The sequence below is a fragment of the Pleurodeles waltl genome, chromosome 11 (assembly GCF_031143425.1).
Source record: "Pleurodeles waltl isolate 20211129_DDA chromosome 11, aPleWal1.hap1.20221129, whole genome shotgun sequence".
NCBI classification, from domain to species: Eukaryota; Metazoa; Chordata; class Amphibia; order Caudata; family Salamandridae; genus Pleurodeles; species Pleurodeles waltl.
The window spans coordinates 253690872-253710803 of record NC_090450.1 but is presented as its reverse complement, the minus strand read 5'-3'; positions in this window follow the sequence as shown (position 1 = coordinate 253710803).

Sequence of the window (19932 nt, the reverse complement as noted above, 5' to 3'; positions counted from 1 at the left end):
TCCTGCCGAAAGAACGCTAAGAAGCCTTGCTAGCTGCAAATCGTCCGGTTAGCGTTTTTGGACGCTGCTGAGGCCCAGGAGGGACCAGGAGGTTGCAAATTGGACCAGCAGAGAGAGGGGACGTCGTGCAAGACAAGGAGCCCTCTCTGAAGCAGATAGCACCCGGAGAAGTGCCAGAAACAGGCACTACAAGGATGCGTGAAACGGTGCTCACCAAAGTTGCACAAAGGAGTCTCACGTCGCCGGAGACCAACTTAGAAAGTCGTGCAATGCAGGTTAGAGTGCCGTGGACCCCGGCTTGGCTGTGCACAAAGGATTTCCGCCGGAAGTGCACAGGGGCCAGAGTAGCTGCAAAAGTCGCGGTTCCCAGCAATGCAGCCCAGCGAGGTGAGGCAAGGACTTACCTCCACCAAACTTGGACTGAAGAGTCACTGGACTGTGGGGGTCACTTGGACAGAGTCGCTGGATTCGAGGGACCTCGCTCGTTGTGCTGAGAGGAGACCCAAGGTACCGGTAATGCAGCTTTTTGGTGCCTGCGGTTGCAGGGGGAAGATTCCGTCGACCCACGGGAGATTTCTTCAGAGCTTCTGGTGCAGAGAAGAGGCAGACTACCCCCACAGCATGCACAAGCAGGAAAACAGTCGAGAAGGCGGTAGGATCAGCGTTACAGTGTTGCAGTAGTCGTCTTTGCTACTATGTTGCAGGTTTGCAGGCTTCCAGCGCGGTCAGCAGTCGATTCCTTGGCAGAAGGTGAAGAGAGAGATGCAGAGGAACTCGGATGAGCTCTTGCATTCGTTATCTAAAGTTTCCCCAGAGACAGAGACCCTAAATAGCCAGAAAAGAGGGTTTGGCTACCTAGGAGAGAGGATAGGCTAGCAACACCTGAAGGAGCCTATCACAAGGAGTCTCTGACGTCACCTGGTGGCACTGGCCACTCAGAGCAGTCCAGTGTGCCAGCAGCACCTCTGTTTCCAAGATGGCAGAGGTCTGGAGCACACTGGAGGAGCTCTGGACACCTCCCAGGGGAGGTGCAGGTCAGGGGAGTGGTCACTCCCCTTTCCTTTGTCCAGTTTCGCGCCAGAGCAGGGGCTAAGGGGTCCCTGAACCGGTGTAGACTGGCTTATGCAGAATTGGGCACATCTGTGCCCAACAAAGCATTTCCAGAGGCTGGGGGAGGCTACTCCTCCCCTGCCTTCACACCATTTTCCAAAGGGAGAGGGTGTAACACCCTCTCTCAGAGGAAGTTCTTTGTTCTGCCATCCTGGGCCAGGCCTGGCTGGACCCCAGGAGGGCAGATGCCTGTCTGAGGGGTTGGCAGCAGCAGCTGCAGTGAAACCCCAGGAAGGGCAGTTTGGCAGTACCAGGGTCTGTGCTACAGACCACTGGGATCATGGGATTGTGCCAACTATGCCAGGATGGCATAGAGGGGGCAATTCCATGATCATAGACATGTTACATGGCCATATTCGGAGTTACCATTGTGAAGCTACATATAGGTAGTGACCTATATGTAGTGCACGCGTGTAATGGTGTCCCCGCACTCACAAAGTTCAGGGAATTGGCTCTGAACAATGTGAGGGAACCTTGGCTAGTGCCAGGGTGCCCTCACACTAAGTAACTTTGCACCTAACCTTTACCAGGTAAAGGTTAGACATATAGGTGACTTATAAGTTACTTAAGTGCAGTGTAAAATGGCTGTGAAATAACGTGGACATTATTTCACTCAGGCTGCAGTGGCAGGCCTGTGTAAGAATTGTCAGAGCTCCCTATGGGAGCTAAAAGAAATGCTGCAGCCCATAGGGATCTCCTGGAACCCCAATACCTTGGGTACCTCAGTACCATATACTAGGGAATTATAAGGGTGTTCCAGTAAGCCAATGTAAATTGGTAAAAATGGTCACTAGCCTGTTAGTGACAATTTGGAAAGAAATGAGAGAGCATAACCACTGAGGTTCTGGTTAGCAGAGCCTCAGTGAGACAGTTAGGCACCACACAGGGAACACATACATATAGGCCACAACCTTATGAGCACTGGGGTCCTGACTAGCAGGGTCCCAGTGACACATAACAAACATACTGAAAACATAGGGTTTTCACTATGAGCACTGGGCCCTGGCTAGCAGGATCCCAGTGAGACAGTGAAAACACCCTGACATACACTGACAAACAGGCAAAAAGTGGGGGTAACAAGGCTAGAAAGAGGTTACTTTCTCACAACAGGTTTGGTAGGTTTCCCTAGGTGCCGGCTGAACTAGAGGCCAAAATCCACAGGTAGGCACTTTGCAAAAAACACCTCTGTTTTCTTTGGGAAAATTTGATGTGTCCACGTTGTGTTTTGGGGAATTTCCTGTTGTAGGCGCTAGGCCTACCCACACAAGTGGGGTATCATTTTTATTGGGAGACTTGGGGAAATGATGGGTGGAAGGAAATTTGTGGCTCCTCTCAGATTCCAGAACTTTCTGTCACCGAAATAAGAGAAGAAAGTGTTTTTTTGGCCACATTTTGAGCTTTGCAACGGATTCTGGGTAACAGAACCTGGTCAGAGCCCTACAAGTCACCCCATCTTGGATTCCCCTAGGTGTCTAGTTTTCAAAAATGCGCTGGTTTTCTAGGTTTCCCTAGGTGCCGGCTGAGCTAGAGGCCAAGATCAACAGGTAGGCACTTTGCAAAAAACACCTCTGTTTTCTTCGGGAAAATGTGATGTGTCAATGTTGTGTTTTGGGGCATTTCCTGTCATGGGCGCTAGGCCTACCGCACAACTGAGGTATCATTTTTATTGGGAGACTAGGGTGAACGCCGGGTAGAAGGAAATTTGTGGCTCCTCTCAGATTCCAGAACTTTCTGTCACCGAAATGTGAGGAGAAAGTGCTTTTTGTAGCCAAATTTTGAGGTCTGCAAATAATTTTGGGTAATAAAACCTGGTGAGAGCCCCACAAGTCACCCCATCTTGGATTTACTTAGGTGGCTTGTTTTAAAAAATGCACATGTTTGGTAGGTTTCCCTAGGTGCCGGCTGAACTAGAGGCCAAAATCCACAGGTAGGCACTTTGCAAAAAACACCTCTGTTTTCTTTGGGAAAATTTGATGTGTAAATGTTGTGTTTTGGGGCATTTCCTGTCGTGGGCGCTAGGCCTACTGCACAACTGAGGTATCATTTTTATTGGGAGACTAGGGTGAACGCCGGGTAGAAGGAAATTTGTGACTCCTCTCAGATTCCAGAACTTTTTGTCACCGAAATGTGAGGAGAAAGTGATTTTTGTAGCCAGATTTTGAGGTTTGCAAAGGATTCTGGGTAACAGAACCTGGTCAGAGCCCCACAAGTTACCCCATCGTGAATCACACTAGGTGTCTAGTTTTCAAAAATGCACAGGTTTGGTAGGTTTCCCTAGGTGCCGGCTGAACTAGAGGCCAAAATCCACAGGTAGGCACTTTGCAAAAAACACCTCTGTTTTCTTTGGGAAAATTTGATGTGTCCACGTTGTGTTTTGGGGAATTTCCTGTTGTAGGCGCTAGGCCTACCCACACAAGTGAGGTATAATTTTTATTGGGAGACTTGGGGAAATGATGGGTGGAAGGAAATTTGTGGCTCCTCTCAGATTCCAGAACTTTCTGTCACCAAAATGAGAGGAGAAAGTGTTTTTTTGGCCACATTTTGAGGTTTGCAACGGATTCTGGGTAACAGAACCTGGTCAGAGCCCTACAAGTCACCCCATCTTGGATTCCCCTAGGTGTCTAGTTTTCAAAAATGCGCTGGTTTTCTAGGTTTCCCTAGGTGCCGGCTGAGCTAGAGGCCAAGATCAACAGGTAGGCACTTTGCAAATAACACCTCTGTTTTCTTTGGGAAAATGTTATATGTCAATGTTGTGTTTTGGGGCATTTCCTGTCGTGGGCGCTAGGCCTACCGCACAACTGAGGTATCATTTTTATCGGGAGACTAGGGTGAACGCCGGGTAGAAGGAAATTTGTGGCTCCTCTCAGATTCCAGAACTTTCTGTCACCGAAATGTGAGGAGAAAATGCTTTTTGTAGCCAAATTTAGAGGTCTGCAAAGGATTTTGGGTAATAAAACCTGGTGAGAGCCCCACAAGTCACCCCATCTTGGATTTACCTAGGTGGCTAGTTTAAAAAAATGCACAGGTTTGGTAGGTTTCCCTAGGTGCCGGCTGAACTAGAGGCCAAAATCCACAGGTAGGCACTTTGCAAAAAACACCTCTGTTTTCTTTGGGAAAATTTGATGTGTCCACGTTGTGTTTTGGGGAATTTCCTGTTGTAGGCGCTAGGCCTACCCACACAAGTGAGGTATCATTTTTATTGGGAGACTTGGGGAAATGATGGGTGGTAGGAAATTTGTGGCTCCTCTCAGATTCCAGGACTTTCTGTCACCGAAATGAGAGGAGAAAGTGTTTTTTTGGCCACATTTTGAGGTTTGCAACGGATTCTGGGTAACAGAACCTGGTCAGAGCCCTACAAGTCACCCCATCTTGGATTCCCCTAGGTGTCTAGTTTTAAAAAATGCGCAGGTTTTCTAGGTTTCCCTAGGTGCCGGCTGAGCTAGAGGGCAAAATCCACAGCTAGGCACTTTGCAAAAAACACATCAGATTTCAATGTAAAAATGTGATGTGTCCATGTTGCGTTTCCTGTCGCGAGCTTCAGGCCTACCTACGCAAGTGAGGTACCGTTTTTATCAGGAGACTTAGGGAAACACAGAATATCAAAACAAGTGTTATTGCCCCTCGTCTTTCTCTTCATTTTTTCCTTCAAAATGTAAGGCAGTGTTTAAAAAAGACGTGTAATTGAGAAATTCCCTGTAATTCACATGCTAGTATGGGCACCCTGGAATTCAGAGATGTGCAAAGAACCACTGCTTCTCAACAATTTATCTTGTGCCCATTTTGGAAATACAAAGGTTTTCTTGATACCTTTTTTTCACTCTTTATATTTCAGCAATTGAATTGCTGTATCCCCGGTGTAGAATGAAAACCCATTGCAAAGTGCAGCTCATTTGTTGGCTCTGGGTACCTAGGGTTCTTGGTGAACCTACAAGCCCTATATATCCCCGCAACCAGAAGAGTCCAGCAGATGTAACGTTTTATTGCTTTAAAAAATCTGAGATTGCAGGAAAAAGTTACAGAGTAAAACGTAGAGAAAAATGGCTGGCTTTTTTTCACCTCAATTTCAATATTTTTTTATATCAGTTGTTATTTTCTGTAGGAAACCCTTGGAGGATCTACACAAATTACCCATCGCTGAATTCAGAATTTTTTCTACTTTTCAGAAATGTTTAGGTTCGTGGGATCCAAGATTGGTTTCACACCCATTTCTGCCACTGACTAGAAGGAGGTTGAAAGCACAAAAAATCGTAAAAATGGGGTATGTCCCAGTAAAATGCCAAAATTCTGTTGTAAAATTGGGTTTTCTGATTCAAGTCTGCCTGTTCCTGAAAGCTGGGAAGCTGGTTATTTTAGCACCGCAAACCCTTTGTTGAAGCCATTTTCAGGGAAGAAAACCACATGCCTTCTTCTGCAGCCCTTTTTTCCAATTTGTTTTTAAAAAAAAAATATTTTCACTGTATTTTGGCTAATTTCTTGGTCTCCTTCAGGGGAAGCCACAAAGTCTGGGTACCTCTAGAAACCCTACGATGGTGGAAAAAAAGTACGCAAATTTGGTGTGGGTAGCTTATGTGGACAAAAGGTTATGAGGACCTAAGCGCGAACTGCCCCAAATAGCCAAAAAAAGGCTTGGCACCTGAGGGGAAAAAGGCCTGGCAGCGAAGGAGTTAAAAGTGGCGTGCTCTCAGAAACATTACAGAACAGGTCAGTTTAAATAGGAAGGTCCTGAAGCTCTCTATAGTGAGCTATTTTCCAATTTTTAAAGTAAACTCACTCCTTCCCCCATGCAGGTTTCCTATTTGCCTTTGGGAAGCATAAGTATTTAAATTCAAACAACATTGGAGGTCGGAAAATGGCTTGGACTTTCACATATACGTTTATGATGCAAAAAAATCATTGGGCATGACCGAAATTAGGCACTGGATATTTGTTTCTGCATTGCTGTTTAAACCTTAGGCACTCTGACACAGATGTACTTAGCCTTCGCATTGTTAGTGCCATGCACAAGGCAACGCAAGGACAACACAAAGGCTTTAGTAATAAATACAGAGCCACACAAGGGGCGATTTGTGCCTGCTTGCATGGCTCAGTGAACAAATGTAATGCATCTCAGCGGTTTGATGGCATTTGTTTCTTTTTGAGCTGGTTGGAGTTCTATGGGTGGAGCAAGGGCGTTTCCGTTCATGTACACATGAATCTGATGCACTTCCAGATTTACAAATGTTTTTGAACCTGGGATTGGATCAAATCAAGATTTCTCCCAGAGGGTGGCGTAACAAGAAGATTTTTTTTCTCCTCATTATTTCTCTTTCTATAAGTGATGCATTGTGCATTACGCACAGAAGAATTAAAATACCTCTCTGAGTTGTTTTTGTGCCAGAAGATATCCTTTCCCGCATAAAAACAATTCCGCCCATACAAGTTGGCGCTAGGCAGAAACAATGCACCAGAAAATATAGAGCATTTTTGCTCGGTCCTTTTCACGGAATGCTAAATATGCCCCTGTTAGCATTCAGTCGTGTACATGTTAGTAGTGCTGAATCTGCCTTGTACCTTGATGCAAAGAGGCTGACCTACACTGAAATTATAATAGACAAACAGACGGCCAAGTGTTGCACCGCAAGCAAAAAGTTGTTCCCTAGTCCCTAGTCCAAGCACTTGACAGACAGCAGTTTACTTGCAGCACCGAGAAATCAATGCAAATACATGCATTAGTTATGAGGCGCTTAAGTACCAATAATAAACGCTCTGAGATTGATGTATTTCGCACAGAGACTGTATCCATGGCTGTTTAATTAGCGCGTGCTGGCCGGGCGTTTTTATTTTCCATCAGGCTGCTGCTGACACCAGTGCATGCTGCTCGCGCTGGCAGCAGGTGTCAGTTGGTGCAGTGACCTGAGCCCAGCCTGGCACTGTTCACCAGTTAATGCGAGGTTCCAAGTTCTTTCAGCTTCCTTAAAATACCAGCAGGCTGATAAACAAAAAACGCTTTAATTTCAAAACCCTTGTGTTTGGGCTTCGGCTTTGGCCGAAGATTGAGCTAACTGAAAATGAATGTATATCGTTTAGGAAAATCAACTGGGTGAGAAATGTGACCAAAGCATTACCTCAAACCGATTACACCCTGCATTATCCAGCGGTTTCTCAATAATGTTTAATTGTGCTGTCATTAGAGTGTTTCTGTTAGTTGTTTTTGTTTATATGGATTACATAAAGTTCCTGGGTGGTGCCCTATTGTTGTTGTATTTTATTTTAATTGGTAGCGAAAAGCTATTTAGTAGGCGTTAATTTCACATTTTGTTCTTGAAATTGCAGATTTCTAATACTTGACAAAATAACTTCTCCAGCATAACCTTCCTTCTGAGTTCTCACTGTGTAAGTTTTTGCTTGACTTCTCCTGTGAAAAAACATTTAGCTGCTGTTTACGATAGCTCGAAAACATGAGGTACCAAATTTAAGATTTTCTTAAATAATAAATAAACTTTGTGAAGTAGAAATAGACACAGCGCTTCTCCCAATACCTACCATCTGATTGTATAACATCAAATATTTCCAACATTAACTAATACCACACAGTATATTGTATAACATTGTTTTTGCTCTTTATGTGCATTCAGTTACCAATTCCCCTTTCGCTCAGCAGAAATCAAAGCTCATATTTTATCAACACGCAAGTGTTGACGCAGATATGCTAATTAGAAATGATTAATAAATGTTTATATGTTATGGTTTATAAAAGTTCATAGAGAAATTAATCATAGAGAAAAATTAATGTGTATGTTTGAAAATGTGCCCATGGGGTATGTCAGCCACTTATATGAACTTATACTAAACGAACTAAAAAATGTGTGAAATAACGAAAATGTATAATAATAATGTAGTAACCTGTCATATTAAGATGTATAACCTTTGTTTTGCATTATATTATAGAATTAACTTAGCCCAAGTTGTGGCCTAGTTTTGCCAGGCCTCATGCAGAAGCTGAATTATTACAGCATGCTGGAGAGAAGTTGAGAGGCTAAACTGACCTTAAACTACTCAATGTTAAAGTTTGCTTAGCTAGAATTTTCTGCAATGTACCAACGACGACGGACAGGAGATGATGGAATCAAATTGAAACAATTATGTGAAGAGTAGACAAGATGTACTTTCCCAGGACTCGAGCAATAGAAGCACTGACAGGAGAAGAAGATGCAACATTTTCGATACCTGATGAGCCGGATGATGAGGACATTGTACAGCAAACCAATCAACTAATTGGGGATGGGGAAATATTAGAACTCATCGATTTGTATAGTTAATATTATAGGTTAGAGTCATATCTGCCGATTGACTGACCAATTAGGAATTAGGGGGATGGACTGAAAAACTCTAATAAAAAGTCATGACAGGGGGCTAAAGCTCCAGATGCGAGGAGAGAATTGATGATGTCAGAAGCCGCGATTCTAGATTCTGTCATTGGGCTCATGCTCTTGAGAGCCTGGTGTGTTGCTGATCGATTGATGACCTGAGGACGAAGAGGGACTTTGTTGTTGATCCATTCCGTGGATAGGTAGCTATGACAATGTGACTGATTTATTTTTGTGCCTTTCTTTCTAGGTACCAACTGCACTGTTTTTATAGGTTATCTACTAGCAGGATGTTTTTCCAAATTCATGTTTCTAAATTGTTTTCGCATGAAGTCCCACATGCTAAATGCTAATTTGGGTTGGGTAGGATTCTTTGGGAAACGTTGACAGTGACAAATGATTGATGGACTGATTGCTGAACTCTACTACTAATGCTGTTATATTCATCCTTGTTGGTTTATGCTGAAGCATTCGAGCATATGTTTTCTCAAGTTCTGATTAGATTATGTTGTAGGTGGTCATTAATGAAGTAATTCTGAGCTGATTCATTTTGCTCTAACTTGAAGACCTAGTATTGTAACTAATAGGGAAATAAAATCAATAAAACCTATAATTGAGTTGTGCTCATTCATGAGATGTTGATATATTGTCTCATGCTTAATGATTCTCTTAGTGGTTGGTGATTGATTACATTGATAATTGACGTTCATCGATTACTACATATCTAGGATACTTCATGCAATCCAAAATTTTCATCGGCATGTACGCGTCCCCTTGTAAGTTTACTTACTAAGGACCAGGCGTGCTAGCAGTTTTTATTAGCAGCTTGATGCTTAGGCCTGTATTTATACTTTTTTAGCGCCTCATTTGCGCCGCTTTTTGACACATAAGCGGCGCAAACTTACAAAATACAATTGTATTTAGTAAATTTGGGCTGCTTTTGCATCAAAAAATGACGCAAATGCTGTGCTAAAAAAGTATATATATGGGCCTTAGTTTCCTTGGAGAACTTGTTATGTGGTCCTTGGTGGTTATGGTTGTAGTTTAAGTTATGGTTAGTTGTTTATTTTTATGAGGTTTCAATTTTGTTTTTCTGAAATAGCAATTGTAGCAAAGATGATGTCCCCTTAAGCCCAAAATGACTTTCCCAGATCCTGGATCCCGCTAGTAAAGATGGGTATGTTCTCAGCATATTTGTGATAGTATGAAAGTGGTAGGTTGCGCTTGCAAAGGCTTATGCAAATCGCAGGTGAACTGTGATGTATGCAAGAGAAGTAGGGAGTTTGTGTACTCCAGTTGAGGTTTAGTAGGAGTGTGCGTGCTCCGCTGTATGAGAGTAGGGAAGGCGTCGAACTTCACATGTGTGTGGCGCTTTGTGCTAAAAAATTGTCCATGTGGTTGTTGGTGATGTACGGACCCTGCGTGGTCTAAGACTCCGGAGTATATTGATGAGTGTAGGGGACTCTTGGTTATATGTTGTAATCTGTCTGGTTTAGTAGGTTGATCGGGCGTGGTCAACAAGTTGGTGTGTAAGTTCAGAAAGTAAAATAAATTGTTTGACTGAGATTTGGCGAGTCCAATGTGCACCAGGACAGACCCATTGATCAGTTGAGAGTGAAAATCGTGATTCGAATTTTGCTTGCAAATGTGGGAGACAGTTGCAGGCACTCATCCTGTTTAGTCTCTTCCAAGACCCCCTGGAGGGGCATGAGAATGGGCGGCTTTGCTCTGTCCAGTACCAACTTGACATACTCCTCAGTATCTTGGGCTTTTTGTGTTTCGGATGACATGATTGGGTAAGCATGTCAGCAAGTCATTAGGGTTGTGAGTGCCAGGCTGTAAGATCCATTTTTCAATCCTCAGGGTGGCTTGGATGACAACCCTTTGAACAGGGGAATCAGGGATTTATGGTCTGTGAGTCCAGTGAAGGCTTGCCCATAGTGGTGTAGATACAAATTTCGGCACCCCCAATGGATGGCAATGGCTTGACGTTCAATTTGGGAATACCGCTGTTCTGTGGGAGTGAGAGTCCTGCTTGCATAGGTGACCGGTGCCCGCTCACAGCAACCCTTTTGTTGGGACAGAATCGCTCCTATGCCCATTGGGCTAGCATCATTATCCAATTGAGACTCTTGCCGAGGGTCAAAATACACAAGCATGATATTGGCTGAAAGGGCATCCTTGGTCTTCTGGAATGCTTGTGCGTGTTCTTCACCCCACACCCATGGGCTGGTGTTTTTGTTATCTCATGGAGAGGGCCTGTGAGATCAGCAAGGTTTTGCATGCAACCCCCAAAATATGTCACCATGCCCAGGAAAATGCATACGCCAGACATAGACAATGGTGCAGGAGCTTCCTGAATGTCTTTGACTTTGGTGAGTTTGGGGCCAATTCCACAACGAGAAAACTTGCAGCCAAAGAAGCAAATATTGTTCCTCAGATATTCACATTTTTCTCAGTGAAGAGTCAGACCATGTTCTCGCAAGCAGATGCTGAACTGCTCAGAGGAGGGCCAGATGGTGCTCCAACAGTGGAGCGTGTACCAGAATATCATCGCTTACATTTAAGACTCCTGGGAGAACACTTAAAACCTCTTTGATGATGTGCTAAAACACTTCAGTGGTGCTGGAAATGCCAAAGGTCAGCCACGTGTACCTCCAGAGGCCGGTGTGGGTTGAAAAAGTGGTTATGGCCCGAGGGTCAGGATGCAGCAGGATCTGGTGGTAACTGGATCAGAGGTCTATCTTCAAGAACCATTTTGAGCTGGATAGTTCCCCTATGATGTCATTTATGGTTAGTGTTAGATGCAGCTCACGTTTTATGGCTAGGTTCCACAACCTCATGTCCACACAGATACATACTGCATTATGCAGTTTCGGCTTCTTGGCGACCACAATAAGGGGCACCCAGGGAGTAGTCACAAATACCTTCTCAATGATGCCTGTTTGCTCCAGGAGCTATTACTCACGCTCAACTTTGCGGCAGAAGTGGAACCCAATACGTCATTGCCTAAATGCCACAGTGTTGACAGAGTCATTGATGTGCAAACAAAGAGACGGGCCCACCAGGCACCCTATGCCTTCGAACAGTGGTGTAAACTCTCAAAACAGTTCCTCTAGATTGGGGACGAGAACACTGAACACCGCCTAGATGAGGTTGCGGTTCTGGGCAGTTTGGCAGCTGAGTAGGAAGCCATAACTTTCTTGAGACATGTATAGTTTGGAAGTAAGACTTGTGGTGTTGTGGGTGATGTCTGTGGTAAATGTGCCTTCCAGTAGTAGCAGCTGAAGGTTGCTGAATGCGTAGACCTGAACTTGAGTAGCTCGGAGGTTAGGTGTGTTTGCCAGGCTGTGGTACACCTCCAGAGCAATGAGGTTAATAGAGGCTCCCATGTCGATTAGAGCTGAGGCAACTTGTCTGTGCACTACTACTTAGCACATGGGTAGCCTCCTGCTCTCACAATGTGGACAATGTCTTGGTCAACATCATCCATCTCATCATGTGTGGAGCAGAGACAGCTCTAACAGTATTTTTAGAGCTTGTTGATGCAGGCCTGGTCGTGGTCCGGTGCTCCTTGGAGAAATTAATTTACTGCATGCACTGCAGGTCTTTTCTCAGGCCGGGCAGTCACTTGAATGTGGAAGGGTGGCCCAATACCAGCTGCAGGGTCTGTTTCCTGACCTTGATTTGGGGTGTTCCGCTCTGGGTTTAGCAGCTTCTTTGCAGATGGCATTGATTGACTCTGCTTTAAAAGAAATGATAGGCACAGGTTCCATGTACGCTGCACATTCTTTTGAAAGTTCTTTTGACTCGACTACCTTAGGGTAAGGATGACCCTCATTCTCATGGTTGGTTCTTGAAGTATGCTTTTGCGGAGCATGGAGAATGCACAGCCTTGGATGAACTGTGCTCTTATCTTATCTTCTTTGTTTGGTAGTGGGCAGATGCTGACTAGCTTCTTAAGGTGACTGTAGAAGACATCAACAGATTCATTGGGTTTCTTGTGGGCTTGTGGAAGTAAGAACTGTTCATAATCCGGGTTGGTGCAGGATTTGAAATGGGCTGTGATAGCATTCTTTAGTGTGTTGTAATTGTGGGGAGGGCCCCCTTCAAACACAACTTTAGAAATTTTGTGGATGTCTTCCTCATCTAGGTGCAAGAGTAGGGGGCGCTTCTTCTCATTTGCCACCCAAGTGACCTCAAAATAGGTTTCTAATTGCTTAACCCATGCTTTCTTTCGGGCAGCTTGAGTGGGCAGGATCCCAGTGACTGCAAAAGGCTTGATGGTGGGGATGAGGGTCATGGTGGGGAAACAGTAGTGTGTAGAAGACCAGCAGAAAGGTTGCACAAGAGTCAAAAACATTGATGGTGCGTGTGAAGCAGAATACCAGTGGGGCCTTCCTTCATGGCATAGGTCTGATGTCAAGCAGTAGTAAGCAGCAGTGTTCTGGCAAATATGGCTGAGAGGAGGTAGCAAACGCACTAAAGAGGCCTAACTTGATGGTCACAGTGGAACGAACATGAGGATGGGTGGGCTAGAAAGTTGCTTGTTTGGTCTTCACACTGTGTGAGGTGACTGAATGGTAGAGGGACACCTTACAGCAGAGGTGAGCAGAAGAGGAGCCTCCCAAAGTGAAAATGATCAGCAGGAGTCTGATGTGGAGGACCCCAACCTCTGAGGCACAGGAATCAATCAGCAGCATACGGGCATGGCTTGCCGGTGCAGGTAGCGTTTGCTAGCTTGGGGAGCATGCTGATAGTAAGCAGCGGGCAGAGAATGGCAGCAGCAGGCCCGTTGGGCCACGAGGCAGGCGGGAGCCGTGAGGCCAAAGGAGCAGCCATGCAGAAGTTCAGGCACCAAAGATGCGGGCGGCTGCCAGGGGGGCAGAGGGAAATTGCTGCAGGCAGCCTGCATCCACTGCAGAGAGGAGGATGGTCCACTGCGGGCCGGCGAGGCAGTGGTGCAAGTATGCGTCCCTGAGGGGAGTGCTGCAATGGGGGCAGCAGCGTGAAGCAGGTGTGCCGGTCAGGAGGCAGAGGTGAGCGGAGGCATGCATGTCATGTGCATGGCCTCCTCATCACCAGTGCAGGGTAGGGCCTGAATGACAGGCCAGACTCCAGGTGATTCAGCAACAAGCTTTCTTTATTTCACTTGTGACACAATCTGGCAAAGACCACACCCGGTTCCCCACGTGACCAGTTATGCCTATTCTGGCATACAAATCAGCAGGTACCACTTATGTGTTTAAGGGAGGGGGGGACACTCTATCTCCTTTCCTCAGGGTCATAGTATGGTGTTGTCCCTTAAGTGGGCAAATTACAATAGCATTGCCTGATCAGTTTATGGATTTCAGCCCAGACTTCTAACTAGTATCAAATGTTTATACCATGACATAGACCACTAAAAAGAAGCAATCATGGTGCAACTTGCTGACAACTAATGCGGCATCCTGCTAAAAGCACCACAAAAACGTGTTTGCATTTTAAAAAGCTCTCAGCTCATCGTCTTTGTGGCAAGCTTTATCACTGAGTCCCCATCCATAACGTAGATGCATTAGGAGTAACTTGAACTTGATTAAGTGAGCTGTTTTTATGTTATTGTTCTCAGGAAATCTATACAAAGAGTGATTAAGGCTGCCTGGCAGGCGCAGCCGGTCCTTTAGGACAGAGGGGCCTCGCCCCCACACCTTTTGCCCCTCATGAAGAGTGTCTGTCAGGCTGAACAAAGGTCAGTCTGACAGACACTCTTCATGTTCAGGTCAGGCAGCCAGGAGCAGACATGAGTGGTTTGCACAGACTCCTGGCTGTCTGAGCTGAACTTTGCCGGGCAGAGGAGGTCACAGCTCCTATGGGCATGACCTCCTTGGTTCAGCAAAGGTGCCTCAAGGCTCTCCCCTGGGTGACGAGGAAAGCGTCACCCATTGACTTCAGCCTGGGCACTTCAGGTTTAAGCCCTGAAGCGTCCAGGGCGAGTGTCAATCAGTAACACATCTTCACAGAGTGGGATGGAGTCAGCAGTCTCACTGACCCCATCCCACTCTGTGACGAGGCTGGGAGGTCAGCCAATGAGGGAAGGCAGCAGTTCCAACCCTCCTGGGACCTCCGAGGGTGAAGGAAAGTGTGTGTGTGTGTATGTGTGATCTTTTAAAATGAATGTTTGGTGCGTGTGTGCATGTTTGAATGTTAGGAGTATTGTTAATGGATGTGCGTGCACGTGTGTGTGAAGGAATGAGTGTGTGGGTGTGATCTTTTAAAATTAATGTTTGGTGTGTGCGTGCATGTTTGAATGTTCTAAGTGTTGTTAATGGATGTGCGTGCATGCGTGCGTGCGTGTGTGAAAGAATGAGTGTGTGTGTGCTTCCCACCCGCCCCCTCCCTCCAAAAGCTGTCGGCCGCAACTGCTGTCTGGGGTCACATGTCAAGGTAAAAACACAAAATGGTGCCTGGAATGTGCTAGTATTTCGATGTCTATGGGACAACAAGTTATGGTTGACTGGGAGAAAACATTCACAACATACCACTAAGTACTAAAGTTTATATATGCAGTTGGGACCCGATTACCATTTGGCAGAGCAATGTTTGAGAGTGGAACACCGATCTGCTCAATCACAACAGCCAGTTGACCCACATGTGAATTTTCCAGGTGTAGAAAAATCTTGCTGGAAAAATCGCAGCTCTGCCTCCTCCTGACCCGCACCCAAGGCACAAAGAGGGCTTCCCCTTGCCTTCCCTGCCCGCAGACACTGTTTACAATCTCTGGCTTTGAGCACCAGCCACCCTGCTCCCATTTACCACAAGCCTACCAGACATGTATAGCTATTGCAGAATCCAAAGGATTAGCTCATAATTGCTTGGTTGTTTCTGCACAGTACCAGTGTTTACAGGAGAGGAGATTGCAATCCACCAGTCATGTGCAACTCATAATCGTGGCCTTTGTATCACATTTATAATGCACTAGAGAATACTGTGACAGTGCTGTAGACTTATTGCACAAGTAACAAAATAAATATGTGGTTAAGTACAAATATATAAAATGTGCAGACTAAACCTTTGTACCCAGGGCATCATGAACTCTTGGCACATGCATATTATTAGCACACAAACACACAGTATGCATTATTGATGAGGTGATTAATGAGCTGTAGGGAGGAAAGCATAAAGGCATTGACAAGCTAATGTGATTCAGAGGAAGTCCATTGATTTTTAGGAAGGGTAAATTGCCATGAGTGCAAAGTGAAGGTTTCGATGTGGAGGAATACAAATGAAAACTGTTTCATATTATTTTGCTTTCATTGACATACATGGGTATATAAACTTTTACAAAATTAACATTATCCTAAGCCAAATTAACACAAAATAAAAACAAATCAGAAGCCTGGCCTTCATTCTGATCCTCAAACCGAAGCAGCCACCAGTTATGAGAATAAGAGGAAGTTAATTTTAAAGTCCCATACATGCAACAAACCATGAAAAAGGAGAACAATCGAAAAAGAGAAGGAACAAAATCACAATTGAGCAAATTAATATCACTTCTTCCAGGCATAAAAAAAATTAAGACATGAAAAAGGCATACTGCCTGTAAGGAAATGCCTCCTTGGCATGGTTACCCCCTGACTTTTTGCCTTTGCTGATGCTATGTTTTGAATTGAAAGTGTGATGAGGCCTGCTAACCAGGCCCCTTCACCAGTGTTCTTTCCCTAACCTGTACTTTTGTTTTCACAATTGGCACACCCTGGCATCCAGGTAAGTCCCTTGTAACTGGTACCCCTGGTACCAAGGGCCCTGATGCCAGGGAAGGTCTCTAAGGGCTGCAGCATATTTTATGCCACCCTGGGGACCCCTCTCTCAGCACAGACACACTGCTTGACAGCTTGTGTGTGCTGGCAAGGACAAAACGAGTAAGTCGACATGGCACTCCCCTCAGGGTGCCATGCCAACCTCACACTGCCTATGCAGTATAGATAAGTCACCCCTCTAGCAGGTCTTACAGCCCTAAGGCAGGGTGCACTATACCATAGGGGAGGGCACCAGTGCATGAGGAGCACTGTGCCCCTACAGTGTCTAAGCAAAACATTAGACATTGTAAGTGCAGGGTAGCCATAAGAGTATATGATCTGGGAGTCTGTCAAACACGAACTCCACAGCACCATAATGGCTACACTGAAAACTGGGAAGTTTGGTATCAAACTTCTCAGCACAATAAATGCACACTGATGCCAGTGTACAGTTTATTGTAAAATACACCCCAGAGGGCACCTTAGAAGTGCCCCCTGAAACCTTAACCAACTACCCGTGTAGGCTGACTGGTTTTAGCAGCCTGCCACACTCGAAACATGTTGCTGGCCACATGGGGAGAGTGCCTTTGTCACTCTGTGGCTATTAACAAAGCCTGCACTGGGTGGAGATGCTATCACCTCCCCCAGACAGGAGCTGTAACACCTGGCGGTGAGCCTCAAAGGCTCACCCCCTTTGTTCCAGCACCACAGGGCACTCCAGCTAATGGAGTTGCCCGCCCCCTCCGGCCACGGCCCCACTTTTGGCGGCAAGGCCGGAGGAAATAATGAGAATAACAAGGAGGAGTCACTGGCCAGTCAGGACAGCCCCTAAGGCAGAGGTCTTCAAACTGGGGGGCGGGCCCCCCTTGGGGGGCCTCAAGAGATCCCAGGGGGGCGCCAAACTCTGGCCAAAAGAAATATTATACAGGTAACATGCCTTTGTTTTAAGCAGAAGCATGTTATTGCAGTTTTAAAACAGTAACAGTACTTAACTGCAATGTTTAAATAGGTTTAGACCTATTTAAACATTACCATCTTTCTAAAATGATTGTGAAAATTTTTGAGGGGGGGTGCCCAATGATTTTTATTTTTCGACTGGGGGGGCGCGGCATTAAAAAGTTTGAAGACCACTGCCCTAAGGTGTCCTGAGCTGAGGTGACTCTAACTTTTAGAAATCCTCCATCTTGCAGATGGAGGATTCCCCCAATAGGGATAGGAATGTAACCCCCTCCCCTTGGGAGGAGGCACAAAGAGGGTGTACCCACCCTCAGGGCTAGTAGCCATTGGTTACTAACCCCCCAGACCTAAACAAGCCCTTAAATTTAGTATTTAAGGGCTCCCCTGAACCTAGGAACTCAGATTCCTGCTACCTAAGAAGAAGAGGACTGCTGAGCTGAAAAACCCTGCAGAGAAGACGGAGACACCAACTGCCTTGGCCCCAGGTCTACCGGCCTGTCTCCCCCCTTCGGAAGAAAACTGCTCCAGCGACGCTTTCCCCAGGACCAGCAACCTCTGAATCCTCAGAGGACTGTCCTGCTCTAAAAGGACCAAGAAACTCCCGAGAACAGCGGCCCTGTTCACCCAAGACTGCAACTTTGTTTCCAAAGGAGCAACTTAAAGACAACAGCGTTTCCCGCCAGAAGCGTGAGACTTGCAACCCTGCACCCTGCGACCCTGACTCGACTGGTGGAGAAACAACCCTTCAGGGAGGACCCTCCGGCGACTCCGAGACTGTGAGTAACCAAAGTTGTCCCCCCTGAGCCCCCACAGCGACGCCTGCAGAGGGAATCCCGAGGCTCCCCCTGACCGCGACTGCCTGACTCTCAGATCCCGACGCCTGGAAAAGACCCTGCACCCGCAGCCTCCAGGACCTGAAGGATCGGAACTCCAGTGCAGGAGTGACCCCCAGGAGGCCCTCTTCCTTGCCCAGGTGGTGGCTACCCCGAGGAGCCCCCCCCTTGCCTGCCTGCATCGCTGAAGAGACCCCTTGGTCTCCCATTGATTTCAATTACAAACCCGACGTGTGTTTGCACACTGCACCCGGCCACCCCTGTGCTGCTGAGGGTGTAATTTCTGTGCTAACTTGTGTCCCCCCCGGTGCCCTACAAAACCCCCCTGGTCTGCCCTCTGAAGACGCGGGTACTTACCTGCTGGCAGACTGAAACCGGGGCACCCCCTTCTCCATTGAAGCCTATGCGTTTTGGGCACCACTTTGACCTCTGCACCTGACCGTCCCTGACCTGCTGGTGTGGTAACTTTGGGGTTGCTCTGAACCCCCAATGGTGGGCTACCTTGGACCCACACTTGAACCCCGTAGGTGGTTTACATACCTGCAAGAACTAACAATTACTTACCTCCCCTAGGAACTGTGAAAATTGCACTGTGTCTAGTTTTAAAATAGCTATATGTGTTTTATTTGAAAAGTATATATGCTATTGTGATTATTCAAAGTTCCTAAAGTACTTACCTGCAATACCTTTCATGCAAAGTATTACATGTAGAATTTGAACCTGTGGTTCTTAAAATAAACTAAGAAAATATATCTTTCTATACAAAAACCTATTGGCCTGGAATTGTCTCTAAATGTGTGTTCCTCATTTATTGCCTGTGTGTATGTACAACAAATGCTTAACACTACTCCTTTGATAAGCCTACTGCTCGACCACACTACCACAAAATAGAGCATTAGTATTATCTCTTTTTGCCACTATCTTACCTCTAAGGGGAACCCTTGGACTCTGTGCATACTATTCCTTACTTTGAAATAGTGCATACAGAGCCAACTTCCTACACTGCCCATGCAATTCACAAAAGTATACTGTGCTTAGAGTAAAGGAAATTGTTCCCTTGTGTATTTAAAAGGGAACTTCAATACAGGAAAAAAACACAGTAAAAACTATATTTCAATGTTTTTTTTCTAATTTTAGACAGGCATACTGTGGCCCATATTTATACTTTTTGACGCAAAACTGCGCCAACGCAGTTTTGCATCAAAAAAATTAGCGCCGACTAACGCCATTCTGAAGCGCCATGCGGGCGCCGTATTTATTGAATGACGTTAGCCGGCGTTAGCCGCCGGCGCCGTCTGGTGTGCGTTAAAAAAAACGACGTACACCAGGCAGTGCCGGCGTAGGGGGATATGGGGCTTGGGCGTCAAGAAATGGGGCAAGTCAGGTTGAGGCAATTTTTTCGCCTCAACCCGATTTGCGCCATTTTTTTTCACTCCCAACACCCATAGAAATTACTCCTGTCTTAGCAAAGACAGGAGTCATGCCCCCTTGCCTAATGGCCATGCCCAGGGGACTTCTGTCCCCTGGGCATGGTCATTGGGCATAGTGGCATGTAGGGGGGCACAAATCAGGCCCCCCTATGCCACAAAAAAAAAAAAAAAAAACACTTACCTGAACTTACCTTAATGTCCCTGGGATGGGTCCCTCCAGCCTTGGGTGTCCTCCTGGGGTGGGCATGGGTGACAGGGGGTGTCCCTGGGGTCATGGGGGGGCACCTCTGGGCTCCTTCAGAGCCCACAGGTCCCTTAACGCCTGCCTTTTGCAGGCGCTAAAAAACGGCGCAAAAGCGGCCGTGCGTCATTTTTTTTGACCCGCCCACGCCCGGGAGTATAAATCCGACGCACATGCCTCGGAGTCGATTTTTTAGACGGGAACGCCTACCTTGCATATAATTAACGCAAAGTAGGTGTC